The following is a 23,530-nucleotide window of genomic DNA, read 5'->3' on the forward strand; positions in this document are numbered from 1 at the left end:
ACCCAAACCCACGGCAGCCCCAACCACAACCACAGCTGCTCCAACCACGACCACAGCTGCCCCAACCACAACCACAGCTGCTCCAACCACGACCACAGCTGCCCCAACCACAACCACAGCTGCCCCAACCACAACAACAGCGCCTCCAACCACAACCTCAGTCGCTCCAACCACAACAACAGCGGCTCCAACCACAACCACAACAACTCCGACCACAACCACATCTGCTCCAACTACAACGGCGGCTCCAACGACAACAACAGCTGGACCAACCACAACCACAACAGCGCCAACCACAACAGCAGCTCCAACAACAGCCACGGTTGCACCAACAACAACCACAGCAGCTCCAACCACAAAAACTTCTGCTCCAACAACAACCACAGCAGCTCCAACCACAACAACAGCGGCTCCAACCACAACCACGGTTGCACCAACCACAACCACAGTGGCTACAACCACAACTACAACTACACCAACAACAACCACAGCAGCTCCAATAACTTTTATGACAGCAATAACCACAACAACAGCAGCTCCAACCGCAACCAAAGCTACTCCAACCACAACCACAGCTGTGCCAACTATAACCACAGTGGCTCCAACCACAGTCACAGATGCTCCAACCCCAACCACTTCTATTCCACCCACCACAACAACAGCTCCAACCAACACAACAGCTGTTCCAACCACAACAGCGGTTCCAACCACAACAGCAACTCCAACCACAACAACAGCAGCTCTATCCACAGCTCCTATACCAACCTTAATGCCATCTACTCCAAACCAAACCACAGTCTTTCCACCAGTCCCAGCTACTAACACAACTACGCTTATTACAACTACTACAACTGAATCTCCGGCTCTAATTTATCATGTTATAGTGGTTATTATTGAACAATTTGATGAAGATCTCAAAAATGAAAGTAGCCAAAAATTTATGGACCTTGCAAAAAGGATCACAGCAGTTGTAAGTACCATAGTAAAATGTATCATTATGGTCATATTATCTGACATTCAATTGGAATATTAAATTATTCAGTTATACAATATTCTTATCATGGTACTTAATCTTTTGTCCTACAGTATGACATGATCTACAGGGAAGTTTTTGGACCCACCTTCGTCCCTAGTTATGTCATTGCATTTAGGTAAGATTAATTTTTCATTTATTTATTTAAAAAATGAATATATGTTTTCCTAAACATGTTTGTTTTTTTATATTTATATTGCAGAGTTTCTTTAGCATCCCAAATTCGAATGAATGTCACAGAAGCAGAAGTTGCGGTGGAGTTTAACAAAGCCACTCCACTTGTGAAACTCCCTAAGAACGAAGTAGTACAAAAAACGTTAGAAGATGCTATTGATAAAGCCTATAAGAACACTATCATGGATGTCCCATTTTCACCTGGCTCTGTCCAAGTAATACGTAAGTAAAATGTAGCATAACACTACACAGAAAGAGCAATGTAAGTTTTTATTTAAACATCACTGTCTTTTTTCTTTTCTTTTTCTGGCAGGCTCACCTTTGCCAACCACATTACCCACTACAAATTCTACAGTCACTACCATGGCTCCAAACTCAACTACAACTACTACAGCTAAACCAACAACCAAAACCACAACTACAACTACTGCAGTTAAACCAACAACCAAAACCACAACTACAACTACACCTCCAACTGTGGAGGCAACAATCACAAGGAAACTGACTTTCAGGTCTCGTGGCGAGACCTTCACCACTGATTTGCTGAACCCATCATCTGCCGCATTTAAAAGTCGAGCTGCACTTATAAAGTCATATGTAAGTCTTATTTCAGCTGATAGTAAAATATTTGGAAAAGAGCTTTAGCAAACAACACTTTCAAGTTGACATATGTTGCGAGACAGAACCATAAAGCTGTACAAGCATGTCTACATTATTTTGTATTGAAAAAATTAAAATTGAATGAAAGAAACCATTTTCTATACCACGGGGTCGGGATAGGGGGAGGTAGGGTTGTTAGAAAAATGTACACTTTACCCTGTATGGTGCAAATTTATTCCCCAATTTAGAATTAGAATATATTTTCCAGATCCTGAAGGGAAAGTTGTTTATTTGTTGACAAGCTACTCCCATCTAAAGTGTCAGATACTGAAAAATATACCCCTACATGATATAAAAATTAAAAATGCATGCATAAGTGTGAATTCTTTAAGATTATGAGCAATTCAAAAGAAACAAATAAAAAACAAATATGTATGCTTGTATGGAAATATTTGAATCTATAAATAAGTCCAGGCTAAATGTAACCTTAAAGTCACTCAGAATTTGGTGTTATATAGTCTGATGGCACATTTAAAATATCAAATTATGATTCAGATTGTTTAGTTATACAATTAACCTTTAACCAACTTCTGTAGAACCTTGTCAGTCAATTCTTTATTTAAATCAAGTGGGTTTAAGAATTACAGTTTATGCAGGGCAATAAATTGGTTAAAAAAATGTTTCTTCAGTTTGTGAATTCACATTTCCCTTTAGCAAAAGTTATAGTAATATGTAACATCAGTGAAATACCACATATACACGAAAGGTAATCCTTTATCATGATCCTTTGCATAAACTAACAACAGAAAAAATCATATTTGGTGTAATTTCAGAGTTTGGATGAATGATATATATAAAAATTACAACTTTAATTTACAGAACAATATTTTTCTTTGTCTTCCTGCAGCTTGAACCTCTCTTCCAGCGAGAGTTTTCTACGTTACGCGACTTCATTGTAACTTCATTCAGGTATGATCTGCAGGCGATTTTAAACATTGTTAAATATAAATGTGGACAAATTAACTGATATTTTGTTTCATTTTTAGCAACGGATCCATTATCAACAACATGAACCTTAAATTCTCAGCAGCGTTTGCACCTAGCAACATTCAAATTGCAGAGGTTTTGCTGAAAGCAGCTTCGAATGTCACAACTTTCAACATCGACACTGGTTCTATTCTTGTGGATGACACAGGTAAGCTAAATTACATTCAAATAAAAATAAGTTAGCATTGCAATGATACAAAATCTGCAATATAGCAGAGAAGTTTCTTTTCAAATAAGGTCATGTGTTTGTTTTCCTCACTTGCAGCGGTATCGAGTGGAGTAAGCCACAACATCAGCCTCATCACTGCACTCAGCTTGGTCCTGTTGTCATGGCTTCTTTCAAACCAGCAATAACGACTCTGCTGGTTTCCAGAGGAAGATGTACTGGAAAATGTCAATTTTTACTGGTGTGATGAAGGACATTCTAAAACTTCCCTTATGACCCTTTAAACTTTAAAAACATTTATTGAAACTTGATACTGTGTAACGGTGATTGTGTTTATTTGAATTATCAGGCCATTCTAGTTTGTTTGTATCAGTTCTTTCTTATTTGTATATGCAAACTTAATTATTATGGTAAAGTAATATAATTTATGATCTTTGTACGGTAACATGAAGGTAATTAAGGATTATTTAGGTCAGAGACTGTTTAGGTAATCCTTAAGATTTCTCTCTCAATGAATATTGTAAGGCTGTCTGATCAATGTCCTGTATGATTGTCTATTTTCTTTTTCTTTTAGTTATATTTATCACACAAAAATATTCTGTATTCAGTATTCTGAAATTATTTTTGCTTTTTTTTTTTTTTCCTGTTTAGCGATCAGTATAATAAAGATAAATTATAAGATACAGCATTGGTCCCAGACTAAATTTATCACAGGGTTCAAGGTTGTTTTTTTTTTTTTTTTGATTGATTGTTTTTTTGTTTGTTTGTTTTTTTAATGGAAAAAATGAAAGAAAAAGAAAAATCTTCATTTTATATATTATATTATGTGAAGCTCCAGATTGCATAGCGCTGATCCGGGGGCGGCTTGGGATTGAAATTCAGCCTGGGGACTTGATTTGAAGATGTCTTTTATCTGTTTCTAAAACACAATCAACATTTAGCATGTACATATTTAATGACACAATTAAAATAACAAAAGTCTATTAAGTTACAGTCCCAGTTAAACAATGTTTAACTGAAGTCCTAAAAGGGGTGTGGGTTTTAATGTTTTTATCTTTTTTAATCTTTTTCAAAATCTTTCTCTTTTTCACTGTTTATTCAATGTCACATGTTTTTATTTTAATTATGTAAAGCACTTTGAAATGCCTTGCTGCTGAAATGTGCTATACAAATAAAATTTGATTGATTGATTGATTAAACAAGCAGATTATAAAAATTAAAGAAAATTTAATGGAACAAGTAAACAACCTCCAAAGCTATACAGACCTATTTCAATCTGGAGAGACTAAGACAGAGAAAGAAAGCGATTAAAAGGTTTATTAACAAACATTAAAGTCCTTTGGCGTTCAGGTCCCGGCCGAGGACGTCGAGCTGGAACTGCGATAAGCTTGATGGACATTCCTGATGCTGCATAGGAATGTAGTCCCCTATAAGTGAGGGCCGAAGCCCGGATAGGAGAGGTTACATTATGCAGGGTTTGCAGGGACCGAAGGAGACTGTAATACACTGAGGGCATCAGTGAGGAAGATGTTGACTAAGGTATAAGGAGTAGGATGGACAGGGGCCAACATGGGACGCCGCGAGGCGTTGGACGATAGGATGCCAGTGAATGTAGGCTAGCAGGGGACGCCGCGAGGCATTAAATAGTGGGATGCTGATAGATGAAAGCCAGCTGGAGTGATGAGGTGAGGCTATGAAATAATGTTTAGCAGGTGGAAGGTGGAAGGTGCCGGCTAGTAAGGTGAGTAGCACCTTAGTAGTCATCTTAGTAACCGGTGAGCAGTTTGTAGATATATCTGTCTGGTTTTTACTACATTTAAGGTTGCATACATACAGTCATGGAAGACATTTAAAACACAAAGTCTGCTGTATTTTTATTGCTCAAACACAACATGCACATTTTCTGAAGACACTCGGTTGCACATTACAGTTATAAATAACTCAATATTGTACAGCATTTTACCTTCGCTTGTTTCTTATCTTTGCATGAATCTACGTGCTTCGATTGTTTCTCATTTTGCTGTTGCATCTGAGTTTCCCCCATTGTGAGATAATAAAACATGTTATGTGACGTCCTGTTATTGTAAAATGGCTAGATATCAGTTCTCTAATCAAATTGTTATGAATTATCAATTGTAGAATGAGCAATAAACCTGAAGAAAACGATAGTGGTGTTTTATCCATGGCTGTATGCCTGCATAGGTCTAAAACTTACAAGTAATTACATTTTGTCTTTAATTTACACTTTTCCAGTTATTTATAATTCTGTATGGCTGGATGGTAAAAAAAAAAAAAGTGTTTGCATGTATATATATAAAGTAACATGTCTGTTTTAAATAATTCCTTATGTGTATGTAACTTCCACATTAGTAACTCTGTTATTCATCTACATTTATGTGCTAAAGGCTATAACATCTAGAGATGTGCTGATCAGGTTTTTTCCTGCCGATACCGATCACCCATGAGGGCTGATCACCGATACCGATCAAATATTTTTATTTTATTTTATTTATTTATTTATTTTTACCATAAACAGTACCGGTTACATTATGTGGAAAAAGGAACCATGAATTCACCTTAATTTAGACAAAAACCTGTTTTTAATAACTTTTTTCCAAGAAGAAAACTGGCATTGTGCAATTTGTACTGCTATTGATAATACTATCTTTAACAGACTGATAACATATGAAGGCTCTGAAGAGGCTAAATAATGCAAAGAGCCAAAATAAAACCTCTTACTATATTGCCAAAAAAAAACATTAATATATAAAACATTCAAAGGCAAATAGCATGGCGGCTAGCTGATTACTGCTAGTTCTGATTGGCTGTTTCTGACTGAGCGGAGTAATTATGCAGAACTGGGAGAAGATCGATTATTTTTTCAGAGATTATCTGTCTCATGTTAGGACAGCGAAAGTTTTAAAACGTGTGTAAAATTAATTTTTTTAAGTTAGATGCTGCAGCTTTAAGCAGAGATTCGGTGTGAGAGTCACTACCAGGTGGAGCAGAAGCGAAGCTCCGTCTGTGAAATATTACTACCTGTAGCGTAGCAGCGGTTCAACAGCGAGAGCAGAACCAGCGTCTTACATCGCAGCTCGCATGTGACGAAGCACAGCACGTAGCTCCTGGAGGCTGGGCGCTACACCCCCCCGCCACCAGGAGGCGGTACCCTGCAACAGAGGGCCGGTGTTATGCCCAGAACGCGGTCACTCCGAAACAGAGCCGAGCCGAGCCGGGTTGTTGAAGTAGAGCCGGTGGTAAAGGGGCATAAATCAACTGGTGGTGGCTGCTTGAAAAAATTAATGTTTCTCTGGGCATGGCTTTTTAGGACCCCTTTACCGAACCAGAAAGTAAACCATGCGATAAGCTTAAAGAACTACAAATCTTTGCAAAAATACTATCCGATTCCGTAAAACAACCACTAAGATCTCGGAAATAACTAATTAGAAAGATTTTATTGGTCTAATATGGTATGTTGCCTTTATTTTAAAAGCTCATCTGCAAAACCATCAAAACATGTAAATTACGCAGAACTTGTCCTGACTTAGGTGTTGCTTCAGAGGTTGAAACTCGTCAAAGGAAGATCGAAATAGATCTCGATGTTGGATGACCAGATCTCAAAGCAAAGATTAATCCCTGAAAGCCAACATAAATGTTGAAGAGCCTTGGGATTAAAAATGAAATGTTTAAAAGGATAGACTGGCTGTGTAGTTTTTCCACATATTCCTCATATTGTGATATTTCAAATAGGTATCCACATAAACTATAGCAAAATCTTTTTAACTGTTTCTGTAATGTTACACTTTATTTCCTAGCTCATTTACAGAAGACATGGCTAACCGCAGGTCTGTGTCATTTCTTCCTTATTTTTGATATTTTTTCCTCGTAATTTAACTAAAAGTCTTTATTCTTTTCATCAAGTGACCGTAATTCTCAACCATATGAGACATCGCTGAAAAAACAATTGTCTTATATACTTTTACATCAGAAACAGGTTAAAATCTTCACTCAAACTGAGATTCTGAAAGTGCCCCCAGTTAATCCAGGTTTGCTTCCTAAAGCGCGGGGTGTCCGTTAGATGAAAATCAATGGGCTCTTTGCACCTACGGCATTGACGTCACATCTCCAGGAGCTAATGCGGCTCACTTGTTTCCGCTTTGAGTTACCATGACTGGTAGAAAAGACTAGGTCGTATTTCAGATGCAAAAAACACAATACTATGAACGTTGTCTTCCTAATATAAAGGGCTTTTAAGTTTCCATTAATTTCCAAGCGATCCTGGATTAAGAAAATGGCTTGAAAATATCTGTCGCTACCAGTGGAAGCTAATGCTGCACAACACAAAGTTTGCATCCTTCACTTCACTCCGGATCAGCCTAAAAATACCGGGGATACGGATGGTAAATAAAGGAGCCTCCCTGAGTTATTTCCATGGAATCACTTCTGTATTCAGCCTGAAAGAGCGAGTGTATGGGAATGAGAGAGCAGACCAGAGCCAGACAGCCGAGCAACTTATCCGCCTGTACACACTGCTGTAAACACCGTCATATTCGAGCTCTTCACAGAAAACATGCAAAGGTAATAAAACGAAATAACACAGAGACATGAAGCAACACGGTCATATTTTTCTAAAAGCAGCAACTTTGAACCTGAACAGCTGAACCAGATCTCTGACACCAGAGCTGCGCTACTGTCAAGCTATGAGGCTTGTTGAGCTCCGTCAGGCTTCGGAAGTAAAAAGCCCAAACCGTAACCTCCCCGTTAGTCTGTGACACTAACGACAATAAACACACATAATATACTTGAAAATAAGATAAATACATTGTTCGTTAGAATGTTTAGACACTTAAATAGCACATTTTTACAAGAACAATGTCCGAGAATATTGCCTAACAAAAGATAAGGTTAATGTTAGCCGCAAAGTTTAAGTAAAACGCACCTTCGTATCAGTAAATGTATAACGAGGCGAACATCTTAAAACCTTTCTCCAGCTGACTTGTTGGGGCTTCGGATCAATGTACAAACCTTGGCCAAGCCCTGCAAGCACCTAATGTAAAAGGCCATTTTCAATAGATCAGAAACAATCGAGCCGCTTTTCCCCAAACGCGGAAGCTGAGGTGCAAAGAGTCCTATGGAAGGAGGAACATTGCTTTTTGGCTGTCGTAATAGTTGAGTGGTTAAAACAGTGTTCTCCGAACTCAGAGACCGCTGGTACGAGTTTAGTTAGCAGCGCTATCGTCTGATTCCCTTTTGGACCAGTTTATTTTATTGTCTACAAAAAATAAATTCACTTGCTGCTAACATTTTGGAGACAATATTGTTTAACAGGTTTGCCATACAAACTTTAACTGTAAGAATATTGTCAGATTACCAAGGTGCACAGCTTTGCTTCTGCAGCCGAGTGAAGTCTTAAAGTGAAAACAAAATAATGTGGCTTCCATTAAATGAGCAATGAATTAGTTTGCATGATATTATAACTATTTATATTTATTGATATGTTTTCAGAGCATGTCAGTCAATATAAGACTGAAAAGACGTAAAATGATCGTCATTACTCTAACAATGCTGGCTGGTAGTAAAATTCTGTTTAGTACAGTCTCCTTTGTAGTGGGGTATATTTTAGTGACCTTTTAATGTATTTTTCAATATTCCTTCATACCATTATGATTTGAAGAGCTCTTAGAGAAAGTAGAGACATTTTCATATGTTTATTTACGTTTGTCGCGTTTTGATCAGGAAACGACAAAGCCACCTGTTTTGTAAACATCTGCGTTAAGGACCCAGTTTGACTGTCACTAGTTAATCTTAATGCGGCTCGTTCTGTTTTTAACTTTATTTCCCTTCGTCAACAGCTTGCAAACTACTGATGGGTAGATGAGGCGTCATGTATCGTTTCGACACATAGCAAAACTGTGTCGATACTGTGTCACTGAATAGTAACACGTGCTGGACATTAAAAATTCCTACAGGCATCGTAGTGATTTGATGACCTAGTCTATACAATAAGATTTAAGTCTTTGTATTTTATTGAATATAAAATTCAATATATCTTCAGTTAACTGAAGATATAACTGAAGTCATATCTTCAGTTAAATTTTAAATATACTGCTCAAAAAAATAAAGGGAACATTTAAATTGAATTTTGTGTGTGGCTCCAAATCCAGGCCTCCATTGGTTAATAAATTGGATTTCCATTGATGATTTTTGTGTGATTTTGTTGTCAGCACATTCAACTTTGTTCTGTACAAAGAAAAAAGTATTCAATTAGAATATTTCATTCATTCAGATCTAGGATGTTATTTGAGTGTTCCCTTTATTTTTTTGAGCAGTGTATATTTGATATACAGTCAATAAATAATGTGAACATGAACCATAAAGTGAAATTTTAAGTGAATGTGTTAGGAATGAGGATGCATGGATTGCATGTTTCTTTTTTCACAATTTTTTTATTTTTTTTAAAGTTTTTACAACATTTTGAAACTTAGCCTGTTACGCTTTTTTTTTGACAAAACTTCTCCCGCTGTAGAAAAAAAAAAAATGAGTAAACATTACATTTACAGCGAACCCTTGTTTTTCTTAGGGTTGGCGTTCCGAAAATAACCCCTGACAGGCGAAATCCGTGAAGTAGTTGCCTTTATTTTTTGCAATTATTATACAGCATAATTAAATACTCTACATTGAAACCAAATAACAAAACCTGATTTCAGGTCAGCGGATCCGGAGTCATGTCATTAAAGCGTCTCCTCCAACCTGCCCCGCCAGACTCACAGCTGTATCTACGGCAGAACGATGGATCTCATCAAGCGAGCCTCCGGTTGGGTTCTGCTGCCTCTGGTCACAGTTATTTATTTATTTTTTTTTTCCGCGCTGACATTCAAAGTTTCAGTTTCCATCTCGTGAATGGCCAATCTGTATTAAACACCGTAATTTTATTGGCAATCGGGTAAAGAAGCGCGGAGACTGCTTTTACTAATCATACGGTAAACTAAGAGTCAATTTCAGTTGAATTTGGAGTCAGATCAAATAGAAACTGACAAGAACCGGATGAAACAACAAAAATGAAAACTAATTTATTTTCCAATATAAGATCAAAATGGTCCCACACTGCGGAAACATCTCGTTTGAAGCTGCTCCATGCTTAAAGCTGTTCCGTAAAAGATCAATAATTTGTTTGGCAAATGCTTTTGACAGATTCGCTTCCTTATACAGACAGGTCCTATATCGGTCACGTGACTTGCTGCAACCAATACGCGCACCGACACGGGTTTTAGTCTGTGGGCTGGGTATTGCTGGACCCATCACTACGGCAAACTGTTTCCCAGTAGAGAACACACGGACAAATACTGTAGATATGGCTCATAGTCTCTTGGTGGTATCTGACAGTAATGTAGGAACGTTTATTATTATAATTTCGGCTTGTCAGTTTGGATAACACCACCAACAACATTAGCTGTTAACTTTATATCATTTAGATGAGATTTTATTACAGTACAACTTATCGACATGACTTTCTATTTGGACACGTAGACACCACAAGCAACACCATCAGGTATGTGAGTTAAATTTTATTAAATATGACAACCACCTCATTTTTTTAGCGACACTTACTGTGGGTAGTAAGTCGCTAAACAATGTGTTCACAATATGTGGTTCCAGTTTCTCTCGATGGCCAACCTGTTGAAACTGTGGCAAATTTTAAATACCTTGTGTCGTTCCTGGACAGTCAGCTCAACTTTGCTGAAAACACTGACTATATTTTGAAGAACTGTTCTCAGGGACTCTACCTTTTAAGAAGACTTAGTAATCATGGGGTGACCCAACTATACTCCAGTTGGGTCACCCCTATGTCTTGAATTTTTTGGGGGGAGAGTGGGTCATATTTTATTTATCACTACAGAAGGGTACATTTATCAGTGAGGGTACAGAAGGGTTCACTAAATTTTAGCCACTAGTTGATCGATAACACCGGTCGCCGCATGTTACGCAGAGCGGGCTTGTAATGTGGGACTCACCTAAAGGTCCGGGATAAATCCATCCTCCTGTCTCTTCTCTGGTCCTTTTCCCTTTGCAAAGAAACTTTCCAAAGACATCTGATCCGTTTCTTACTCATTTTGCTGCTTGTGGGCTCAGTGTTGGCGCGCAAGTAACAGAGAGAAACCAGTTAAAGGATTTTCAAAATAAAAGATCCTCCAGACTCAAATAATACATAAAACGGAGATATTTAATTATTTCTTGCGCGGCCCGGTACCAATTGGTCCACGGACCAGGGGTTGGGGACCACTGGCTTTAGAGAATCCAAATTTAGAATAGACACATTGTTCAGAAATCCTTTATTAACTTATAAAATTCTTATTTAACAGGTCGGATCAGGTTCAAATAAACCGTGCTTAGGTTCACAAAAGGGATCTCAAGAAGTTCACATTTTGTGATCCTTAAATGAGAACTTGTTTTTTTTTTTGTGTGTGTAAGATCTTCAAAAGTTGTCATAACATGGTAAGAAATGTCAGTTGTGGAACCACACTGTAACAAAACATACATGAGAATTTCAAAACAATTTGAAATGTATTTTAAAAATATTCTGAGTCAAAAAAGCGACATTGTTCCATTGTTAAAGTCCCCAATGTCAGTTGAGAATGTAATTGTAAAATACATTTACGAACAAACATTTTACAATAAACTTTAAAGTATAATTCTTTAATTACGATGTGTGAAATTACAATTCACACGTGTTTGATTTAGACATTTAACTGCATAGAAAAATGTTTTAACAAGTATAATCATTCAACCACAAGAAAAATTCAAGAGGAAACTAAAATCAGTAATTGCTTGGATGTGTTTGGAAATACTTTGGCTATGTGTCATTGGCAGACGGGTATAATCTTGCCACTTCACAGTTTGCTGCATTTAATAAAGTGATTGCTGAGCCTCAGATTAAAATAACTGATCTATGACTGGAATTATGAATAACAGAAGTGGGATGTTGTTTTTGGTTGTTCCCATTCAAAAGTATGTCAGGTACAGTGAATCATTCCTAATGCATTTTCCATCCGTCCATTCTTCCATTGGCGTTTCTAGGCCAGCAGAGACGCATCGTCCCTCCATGTGTCTTGGGTCTACTTCTGGGTCTCCTCCCGGTGGGACGTGTCCAGAACCTCCGCCACTGGCTCGTGTCAATGTGGAGAAGCAGCAGCTCTACTCTGAGTCCCTCCCGGATGACCAAGCTTCACCCCGTCTCCTGTCTCTAAGGGAGAGTCCAGACCAGGGGCGGAGATATGGGTGGGGGTTGCCTCCCGGCCCCGAGAGGTGCCTGGGAGGGAGGAATGGTTTCAAGTCACTTTAATATCTGATTACAGAGAGAAAAAGCGCAGAGGAGGGTTGGACCGCATCTCGACCAGTAAATTGTGAGCTTGGCTGAAGCTCCCTCTTCAGCCTAACAAACCGGGACTGAGTCCACATCACTACAGACCCAGCACAATTGATCAATTATCCCCTCCATTTTCCCCCCTCATTCATGAACTGGAGATACTTAAACTCAAGCGACTTCAGATCATTTAAGTATCAGCAGAACTGAAGGTCATCGGCAACTCAAGGAGAATCGGTTTGTTCATCACTAAGGCAGAATATTTTTCTGCTAACAGAGTAAAAAGAAACATGAACACAAATAGAATGAAGAACAAAAAGACATTTAAAAGTTTTAAGATTCACCTGTTGTTACTTAATGGAGAAGAGTCAAAGTGAATGGGTGATAATGAGTCAATTATATTAATTGCATATCATGTGCCTGGATCAAATGTAGTCATATTCAATAAATTAGAATATGGATTCTGATTAATCTCATTTGTAAGATTAAACATATTTGTCATTAGTCCCACAATTCTGCATTAACATTTATTTTATTGGTCTGATGTAACATTCTAATCTTGAATGTCATGTTTCCATTAGTTTTAAAAAGTAAATCATCATAATTAGCTGAAATTGACCTTTAAATTAAATCATTAAACTTGTGTTTTACTTGTGAGCTGAGTTACTGAAATACATTTTCTTAATATTCTAATTTATTGAATAAGACTGTCATTCTACATTGAGTTATGCAAGAAATGTACACTAGATGGCACTATTGCTTTGAGAAATGTATGCCACAGGACGTGCAAAGCACAAGAATGACACGACAAAGAAACTTATGTGATATCTTCTCTCCCGAGACTTGAGATCCAACATTTAATAAGAATATTAATATTGGCTCCATACGTGCTTCTAAAATTTCTAATTAATTAAACAAAAAAGAAAATTCAACATCAGCTTTATACATTATGCTTGAAATGCTCTCTAGTGTATTTACACCAAAATATACAAACATGAACCATAAGGAGGTGCTAGAAGACTTTTAGTAGAAGTCTGGGGATTCTGAATCAATGACTGATGAAAGCATTACAGTCATGGGCATTGCATTCTAGGCTTTTACACATTTTACACACATCCCAAGTTTTATTGTTGTACTTGTTTTGGTTTTTTTTAACAAACTTTTCTGTTTTGGCTGTTTAATGACTATTGATACAATGTAGTCTGTGATGCGTGAAACTTTGAACACCTGATAGTAAACAGAAAATAATTACACAATGATATGTAGACTCTTATTTTTATGTTATATATAGATGTGGGCAAGAAACAAAAGAACAAAAGGAGGGTTATGTGTTTAGCAGGCACACTGACGTATCAGCGCATTTAATCGATCATAACACGCTTTTTTGTTACTGGAAACCATATTCAAACATCTATCAAAGCTACATTTATAAAATAATTGCATTTTTAAGTATGTTTTTAATACATAGTTCAGCATATTTAAATATGCTTAGTGGCTATAACAATAGAATAGGAATGGAATATTCAGATATTGATGTATGATGAGCATATTACAAAGCACACAGGCGTTCATAATTTATTTAATAAATTTAGTAATATCAATGCATATATATATAACTGTACAAACAAATAATGATTAATAATGACCTGGCGGCCCACCATGCTTTACTAGTGCCACTGCCAGGCTAAGCATTTTTTTTTTTTTTTTTTTAGGAAAATAAAATTAAAAAAAAATCGCCTTTTTTTAAGCCGGACTGCAAGTGTTTCTGTTGCTCCGAGAGTTTCACCATCAGAGCAGATTTATTCCTAAAAGATATGTTTATAGAATAAATGTTTATAGTTTATGCATTTAAAGCCGGACCAATCACATCGCTGGCCTCTGCACGTTGCCTAATCGCGCTTTCAGAGGTGTTTTGAGGAGCGGTGAGAATGATGTGTGAAGAAAACATTATGCGGCGTTTACATCTCAACACGCTGCCCAGCGTTTGGCCGGTGTGTTAGTGGTTAACGACCCTGTGCTAATCATTCATCGTGCAGGTTTAACCCGGTGAGGAGCTTTCACGCTCTCCCCGCAGTCACGCATCACGCTGATTTTATATTATTTTTTTATTATCATTACTAGTATTTTTCCAGTTACACTAAGCACCAAACCATATCAAATGTTTGCCCACTTAGTCAGACAGAGTTAATGTGAACGGCCACCGGAGATCTGAAAAACTCGTCCAGAAACTCGACCAACCAAAATAATTTCTGTCTCCTTGTTAAAAACTAAACAGACACGAAATGAAAGAGCAACTAAAGTCACATTAGCAGCATTGAATTAAATCTCCCATTTGTTGCGCATCTCTGCGCAGTGCAGCGGGTTTAACTCATCATGCAGGTCCGGTCCAAGGGTGTATGAGGCCTGGAGCAGAATGTGACGTAGGGGCCCCTTTTGTTGCTAAAAACATCAGAACCTCTAAAAGCGTCTGTGTTAGATTTAGTGAATTTGAGGACAGGGGGAGTAGTTTAATTGGCAAACCTAAAAAACAATAAATTATAACTGCAGCTTACTAATTTGTATTTGTGAACAAACAGAGCTGAAACTCAAAGATTAAACTCACAGCATCAGATTTTAGCTGTGGTAACAAACCAATCTGACTAAGAATATTGTTCTTTGAGCTTCTACAAAGTAAACTTGCCAGCTCCTTAAAATCTTACCTTAATCCATCCATCCATTTTCTTTACACCCTTGTCCCTTAGTGGGGTCGGGAGGTGCTGGTGCCTATCTCCAGCCAACGTTCCGGGGGAGAGGAGGGGTACATCCTGGACAGGTCGCCAGTCTGTCGCAGGGCAACACAGAGACAAACAACCACACACACACACTCACACCTAGGGACAATTTAGACAGACCAATTAACCTGACAGTCATGTTTTTGGACTGTGGGAGGAAACCGGAGTAAAATCTTACATATAAATGTTAAATAATCTAAAGTCTTTTAATTTATATATGCTAAAAACCATTATGTCAACTTTAGCAGCAATGATAATCTCAAACAAATGCTACATTTATCTGTGGTCTATGTTAAAATATTAGCATTTATGGGGCCCCTTGCTCTGGGGTGCCTGATGGAGCCACTGACTTAATTTGGATTTAACAGAAGTGAACATAATTGATATTTATTTTAATTGTATTTTTTGCTTAGGTTTTTAAGACTAGTTGTGGGTTTATATAGCAGTTCACTGACGATGTTTTCCCATAACACCCAGTTATATTTTTACTTTTGTCTACTTAACATCTTGTAATACAAAAACACAGTGGATCACCAGTGGACCGCCTCGGTGGCCTGACCAGTGCTTAGCAAGTTTTCTGGGGGGGAAACCTGGATAGCTATCTGCATCATATTATGAAGAGCTAAAAAAAATCAACTGTTAATATGCATTAACACAACATTTGTTTTTCTGCAACTGTATAAAAAGCCAGATAAATTGATTGGCATTCTTAGTAAAGATGAGTAAAAATAAGCTAAATAAATGTATCTTTTAAATAAGAAGCATAACTGTCCTATGTTAGGGGTACAATATGTAAAAAATAGCATTTCTATGAATCATTAACTCCACTTGTAAAATGTTAAAGATGCCCTTGTTGAAGCACTGAACGTAAATGGAGTTGAAACTCGACACCGAGTTCATCTACAAAGAGAAACTAAGTCGCTATCAATCAACACTTCAAACACTGCAGGGAAAAATTAACAAAAGCACCGACGCTGCATGTCAATTGTTGCAGGGCCTGCAATGGATTTGTCAACTTCTTGATAGAGAAAATTGAAAAAAATTAGACGGTCATTCTGCACATCAACAGCACCGATACGACGCACAAACATAATAAATGTAGAGAAAACAGCTAAACTTCACCAATTCAATCATGAAAACTTTGAAGAAATTATAAATCAACTAAGATCCTCCTCCTGCTAGCTTGATATCGTGCCCATAACTTGCCTTGAGAAGGTTCTGCCTGTGCTTGCATCTGATCCGAGTCAAATGTGAAACTCATTCCTCTAGTCAGGTGCTTCCGTCAGGCTTTATCAACAGCAGCTGCCAAACCACCAACACTAAAACAATCTTGAAAAGTCACTACTGCAGAATTACATGCCAGTTTTTATTCTTTGGAACAAACTTTCAAGAAAACTGCAAAAAACATTCAAAACACTGAGTTCCTTTAAATCCAGGCTAAAACCCTACCTGCTTAGAGCTGCCTTTGATTAGTAACTGGAATACTGATCAATATATTTGATGATTGTGCTTGATGATGGCTTTTGACAAAATATAATGCTTATACTGTGATAATTGGTTACTGTATTATATTCTTATCGTGTTTCTATCACTGCCCTGCTGCTGAAATGTGCTGTACAAATAAACCTGGCTTACTCAACCGTGGCTTCCTGTTTCACCTGGGAGTGAATATGACATACCATAAAGGTCCGATTCTCTTACTCACTCAGGCATGGGAAACAAGAGAGATGCCATTTAAATCAGAGACTCTGTAATGATTATAATTAGTCAAAAATTGTCTTACTTAGTTACTCCCCTACATTTGAGAGCAATTAAAGAACGATCTCTGAAAAGTGTTAAACACCTGGAACAGTCAAAAGTCTCGGAGGCTTACTGGTTGAGAACTACAGCAAAGAGCAACATCTAGTGGTCAGAGGTCTTAACAGCAGCCATTACAGCCAATCTACTTGTCTTGTTTGAGTGACAAGACGAATATTTCTCAATCATAACCATGTGGTTTCTTAAACGCTGTACTTTAGTTATATGAAACCAACACCTCCATCACACCATCAGGCTTTTGTTTCAATAGAGTAACAAGACATGATAAAAAAAAAAGGTTTTAAAATAATCTCATTGTTCTGCAGTGTCTGTATTTTGATCACCGATTTGTTTTTTGGGCCATGTCAAAAATTTTCACCGCAGCTCAAAGTTTCGATGCGACCCTGATTAAGCAGATCTGAATTAGGGGAACGGATCATTACCCAGACACCCTGAGGAGGCAATTCAGCCATTAGCCTCAGGTCTGCTGGAGTTGAGAGGCATCATGGCCTCATTTATCGTCTGGTTAAACTGGCAAATAATTATCACTTGATAATTTCTAGATGTCAAGTTGACCCATTAATATGAAAAAGAAAAGCTAAAAATTATGACACACCGAACCTTGGATACCACATCAATCATCTCAGAATTTTTAGAACAATAGCTCATCAAAGCAGTGACAGAACTTGATCTTCCAGAAATTCCTTTTCATCTGCTCAGGCTGAGTAACGCGTTTTAGTTTTGTTTTTAAAATTCCCCATGGCAATATTAGAAACAGTGTGTGAGCAGCTAAATATTGAGATTTTCTTGTAGAAAAAAAAATAAGAAAAGAAAAGCACTTCACAATGAGCTTGGAAGAATAGGGAAAAGCGCCTCATGGCCACTGCTTAGTAGAATGAAAGATCTATCATGCTGTGGGCCAGTTTGTCTGCTAAAGGCCTTGGGGAACCTTGTGAAACAGCGCAGCATGTTAAAATGTCAGGAATACCAAAATGGTAAAAGTCACGAGATGTGAAGAGTAATGATCACCCTGGGGCCCAATTGTGTCTTAATTACAGATTTTACGGTCTACAAGTTACTCCAGATTTTAAGTCGCATCAGTCAAAAAATGCGTCACGAGGAGTAGAAAAACATATACAAGTTGAACTGGAGTGAGTCGCATTTACTTAGGAATTGTCAAATGTTAGGCTGATCTTTTGTATGTTAATGATTTGATCTGGTGACACGCTGTGATCAGTTACCTACTTTTCAACAAACTCACGGAAACTGTCGACTCACTAAACCTAGATAGTCAGAAACAACTCTGTTCTGCTGGTGAAGTGCACAGCAAAGTGGAGACGCATGTAATGTAAATCCGGGATGACAGCTAGGCGGTTGAAGCGACAAACACAAAGATCATCCGCCAGCAATGTCATTTACATTCATTTCCCTGGCAACCACCTGGCACAACGTTCAAGGACCCATAAGGAGACTCATTCCTCCAGCTCTGGCGGACTCGCTTTCAGCCATTTCAGTATGAATTAAAATTTAACCCAACAGACAATAAGTGCGTAATTAAAAGAAAAAAAAACCCATATGAGTCATACCTGATTAAAAGTCCCAGAACTAGCAAAACTATACAAAAAAGTGTGATTTGTATTGCATATAATACTGTATGACTACCCGTCCTTTTCTTCTTTTGAAAGAAAAACGGAAGATAATAAGTCAAGATATAATGTTAGGTAAAGGTTCTTCAGCCTAGAAATGTTTCCTAATGACTAATCAAAAACTGGTCCTGCAATAACGTGGCAATGATTCAACTTATCAGGTCACTGGGTACAAGTTCATCTTATTTAATGTCCAGGTTTTCTTTGTTTTATTTGCACCGGCACCGATCACTCTCACCTGATCAATCCACAGCTTTCCAACAATGATGTTGTGCACTGTGGTGGTAACCTTCTTCCATGTGTAGTGATTGTTGCTCTTCTCAAAGATGGCATGTATAGTGCCTGTGGGAGAAAACGCACACAACACAAAGAAAAACTGAATGTGCTAAAACAACAACTGGATGATTGATAATACCTTGGAAAAACAAAACAAACAAAAAAAAACGGGCGTGTCAGAAACATTTTCCTAGCTATTATCAGCCTGCATAAAAAAACATTTTGTCCATTTGTTTGTGAAGGGTTTCTATGCTTTATTAACGCTGCAAAAATGCAGCGACTGAAACACACCCTGTGCTAACAAACACAAAAACTCCAGTCACGTGTTTGACTCGCATATCATTGCTTACCTAAAGGCATGATTGACAGATATTTGCCTCTGAACTTGCTTGCAACAGTAATCTCCTGCCTCAGAGTCCAGCCTCGGTCAGAGATTGCATGGTGTGCCGCCGCAGGAGGGTGGTGACTCACCTATGAAAAGAAAAAAATAAATAAATACATGCAACAAAAAAAATTTGCTGTGGGGCAATCGTCGGTGCCTGCTGCCTAACCCTGCTGGGATAAACCTACATCCAGTTCTTAAAAGAAATTCCTCTTAGGAAGATAATGACAACCACAAAACTGCACTAAAGAAACTCCCATGTGTACAAGTAAATATAAATCCAAACATTCATTTTCAATAAGATTAAAGGATTTGCACCTCCACTATTCTACTGCCTAAATGCAAATACACGAGCTCCGTCAGAGGTACCTCCCAATAACCCTTGCAGAGATCTATGGTTGTTAAATATCTGGCCTTCCCAATCTGCTCAACCATGTCATTGATGCGGGTAGCTGGATATGAATCAAACCGTGTTGTTCCATTCAAATACATGAAATCAATGCAGAAACGTATGCTGCCGTCCTTCTTTGGCACCAAAACCACTGGATGGCACCACTCACTTCTTGATGGTTCAATGATTCCGAGTGACAGCATCAGATCAACTTCCTCTTTCAGTGAAACAAACAGACGCTCAGGTATTCTGTAACTCAGCCTTCTCACAGAAGCTCCATCTTTTAATACAATGTCATGCTGGACAAGGTCTGTTTTACCAGGATTTCCCTGAAACATCTTTGAGTTGCACAGATTTCTCACCTGAGCCTGCTTTTCTTCCGAGAGGTGGTCCAGATCCAGCAATCGAGGTGAGGACTTTGGCAGGTACTGGTTATCCTCTTCCTCCTCCTCTGGCACATCCTGAATAAGAAAAACATCTGCCTTTGGCCTCTCCACCCATTCTTTAAGTAGGTTGACATGGAGCACTCTGGTGGAGCGGAGCTGATCTGGAATGGCAGTCTTGTAGGTTGTTTGCCCCAGTTTGCTCTGGATTTCATACGGACCTTGCCATTTCACCAACAGTTTACCGTCAGCACTGGGAAGGAGCACCAGCACTTTCTGGCCAGAACTGAAAGACCTCTGGCGAGCTGACTGGTCATACCAGTTTTTCTGATGTTTCTGTGCTTCTTCCTTATGAGCTTGGGCCAATGCCGTCATCCTTTCCAGTCGTTCCCGCATCTGGACAACATAAGAGACAACATTTACAGCTTGAGATCTTTCCTTGTCACCCTCCCACGTCTCCCTTAACAGAGATAAGGGACCCCGGACTTCGTAGCCATACGGCAATTCAAAGGGCAGTGTTGTGGTCAAGACCACCTAACCCGAGACCAAGACAAGACCAAGACCAGAGTGTATCAAGACCAAGACAAGACCAAGACTTTTAGGGTCCGAGACCAAGTCAAGACCAAGACCGAGGGAAGTTGAGACCGAGTCAAGACCAAGACCAGCGTCCCGCGCTACATGATACGATAAAATGTGACATATGATCAAAATTACTTCTCAAATTGATCTGAAAGATCCATATTCACATAAAAACACCTAGATATTAAATACTTAATAAATTTAACCAATATTAAAACAGGCGCAGTGCTACGATCAGCGGTGGTCTCGTCCCATCCCTAAAAAGATAACGCCCTGGGTGTTTGTCCATGTTGCTCGTGTCAGAAACCACCACTGTCTGGACCATTAAACATAGCAATTGATGTAATGCCCTGATGCTCAACTATGAACACTGACCAAGGAGCAACAAGCAAGAAGTAACCAAGCACAAGACCATTAAAACTGCCACTTTGAACAAAAACAATCAAAGAGCAATGTGCATGCTCTGTGTGCTCTTTTGTTCTTGTGTCTTATTTATTTGTTAATTAAAAAATATAAATGTACATAATTAAATAAAATAATGATAGCTACTGCAGTGTATGCAGAGGATTACAAGAACAAAGAAGAGTGTTCTGTCGGGTCAGCATATGCTGTCAGATCGTCATACGCTTAGCACAAACTCACGGCTATATCTGTCAGACACATCATTACCATATAATTTTATTTAATTAGCAACATAGAATTATGATGTAGATCATCATACACTTTATTAACAGTTGTATGGCATCCTGACTTGGTGGTGAAGTAGGTTAATGAGTGGTACAGGTTAATGAGTGTCTCCTCTGACTGTCGGACTCCTTAATGCGCAGGCATAGTACTCACTGCATGTATGCTATTCTGACATTCTGACAGCGTATGGTAATCTAATAGAACGACTCTCAGTGACACTCCAGTCCTAACTAATAAGTAAAGAGATGAGCAGATGAATGTACTGTTCCTGAATGTCGCATGAATATATTGCAGACTTTTGGACACAGCGTTGTCCCATATATACGACAAGTCCGCATCTCCACACAATAATTCAGCACAGTGAGTGACAACTTTTTTTCATCACAATGCTTATGTATGTGTCTCTGTACAGCTAGCTTTGCTAACATCACGTCATCGGAGCTTACCTTTCTTTGAGCTACTTTTCTAAGTGACGAAAAAAGTAAGACGTTGTTCCCACCGTCTGTGAAAGCGAAGCGCTGCTGAGTTGGCTGTGGTCTTCTGATTTCTTATGATTTATGCAGCGCTATTCTATTACTGACGATTAGACAGACATCTTCTGCCGCTGAGAGAAAAACCACTGCGCCTGTCTCAGAGCGCCACGTGCGAATGAAAGGTGGGGCGGGGGAAACAGAAACACGTAATCGGCAAGACACGTTATTGGTTGGATTTTAATCGGTGCGATTTGCATGATATTTTCACAGTTGCGATCTCGACTGGTCTTGAAATAAAATGCTGAGTCTTCAGCGTCCAAGACCGAGACAAGACCGAGACCAAATGCGGTCGAGTCCGAGACGAGACCATCAATAAATGGTCTCGAGACCAAGACCGTTCTGCAACACTGTCAAAGGGGGAAAAACCAGTAGAGGCCTGCGGCACTTCTCTATATGCAGAGAAGGTAAGGTAGCCACTGGACCCAGTCTGTACCGGTTTCATTGACAAACTTGCGCAACATCTGCTTCAAGGTCTGATTGAAGCGCTCTGTCAGGCTATCTGTCTGAGGATGGTATGGAGTGGTCTTCAGGCACTGAGGGCAGGCTTTTGCAGAACAGAGTCACATCAGATCGTATCCCAGGCCAATCAAAATATTTTCTGATGCGGGCCATTGTCTTGTGCTTTCCAAGATGACCAGCCCATGGAATGTCCTAAAGACAGCACTACCTATATAGCTTAAACATGGACCGGATGTGCGCTTTTATTGTGAAAGCAGCACGTAAATGTGTGTACCATAATCTCTTGAGCGACCGCGCACTTGTATATCATGTGCTGGGCCGGCTGGAGTCAGAGCCGGCTAGCTTTACCGCGGTGATTTCATGGTATGACAGAGTAAGCAAAAATACGGCGCTGCTGCATTCATACAAATGTTTATGACAAAATGGCTGACAGCATTTAAACTCTTACCTTAATCAATAACTCTTCATAACTAACCATAATTCCTCACAGGGGGTTTATGGGTTGATGTAAATATCCATAGCGGTCAGCCTGTGTCCAGTTGGAGTGAAAGGAGGCGCGCGGGATCCGCGCTGAGGTAAACTTTAGACATCCAGCTGCTGCAGAGCGCGAGGCAACGCGCAGAGGCCAGCGATGTGATTGGTCCGGTTTTAAATGCTAAACTGTAAACATTTATTCTATAAACATATCTTTTAGGAATAAATCTGCTCTGATGGTGAAACTCTCGGAGCAACAGAAACACTTGCAGTCCGGCTTAAAAATTTATGTTATGTTCCTAAAAATAAACAAAACAAAAAAAAAACAAGAAAGGCTTAGCCTGGTGGTGGCGCTAGTAAAGCATAGCAGGCCGCCAGACCTACAATACACTGGGGGAAACCCTGAAATTTAATAAAATCTTGGTAGCTTCACGTATAAAAGCAACGAGAATAGAAAACATCAACAGTAAAAACATTAAATTGCTTTCATTTGACGTATGAAGCCTAATATTGATGCAGACTTGGTGACGAGTCAAAGTTCAGCCTCTGCCTGACTGAATGAAAGCATTTCTCATAAAAACAACACTGTTGGTTGACAAAAATGAAATAAAAACGTGATTTAACTCTACTAACATTTCTGAACATGTTGCAGGCATTAAATTCAGGTTTAACAACTTTTATTCTCTTTCAAAATACGTGTCCAACTTTAAATTGTCACCATGTTTTGGTTGAGATTAGTCTCAACTCAGGCCTCTAGCTCATTGTAACAAC

General features: G+C 38.7%; 4 long non-coding RNA genes across 4 annotated transcripts; 3 read left to right on the forward strand and 1 right to left on the reverse strand.

Annotated features, from left to right (window-relative positions):
- The first annotated feature begins 1,677 nt into the window (after positions 1-1,677).
- On the forward strand, positions 1,678-3,229 carry LOC103132008 (uncharacterized). The gene is made up of 4 exons (XR_001660817.1): positions 1,678-1,804; positions 2,715-2,776; positions 2,854-3,002; positions 3,120-3,229. It is a non-coding gene; the product is annotated as an uncharacterized LOC103132008 (long non-coding RNA).
- A 4,425-nt stretch (positions 3,230-7,654) lies between these two features.
- Positions 7,655-14,983, forward strand: LOC107834995 (uncharacterized). The gene is made up of 3 exons (XR_001660816.1): positions 7,655-7,948; positions 8,704-8,708; positions 14,973-14,983. It is a non-coding gene; the product is annotated as an uncharacterized LOC107834995 (long non-coding RNA).
- On the forward strand, positions 10,333-13,640 carry LOC103132009 (uncharacterized). Its single transcript, XR_475473.2, has 2 exons — positions 10,333-10,569; positions 12,096-13,640. It is a non-coding gene; the product is annotated as an uncharacterized LOC103132009 (long non-coding RNA).
- Positions 14,984-18,791: 3,808 nt separating the features above from the next.
- On the reverse strand, positions 18,792-19,348 carry LOC103132010 (uncharacterized). The gene is made up of 2 exons (XR_475474.2): positions 19,222-19,348; positions 18,792-18,937 (listed from the first exon to the last, which is right to left on the reverse strand). It is a non-coding gene; the product is annotated as an uncharacterized LOC103132010 (long non-coding RNA).
- Positions 19,349-23,530: the final 4,182 nt, after the last annotated feature.

Source organism: Poecilia formosa, unplaced genomic scaffold (genome assembly GCF_000485575.1).
Source record: "Poecilia formosa unplaced genomic scaffold, Poecilia_formosa-5.1.2 Scaffold900, whole genome shotgun sequence".
Classification (NCBI taxonomy): Eukaryota; Metazoa; Chordata; class Actinopteri; order Cyprinodontiformes; family Poeciliidae; genus Poecilia; species Poecilia formosa.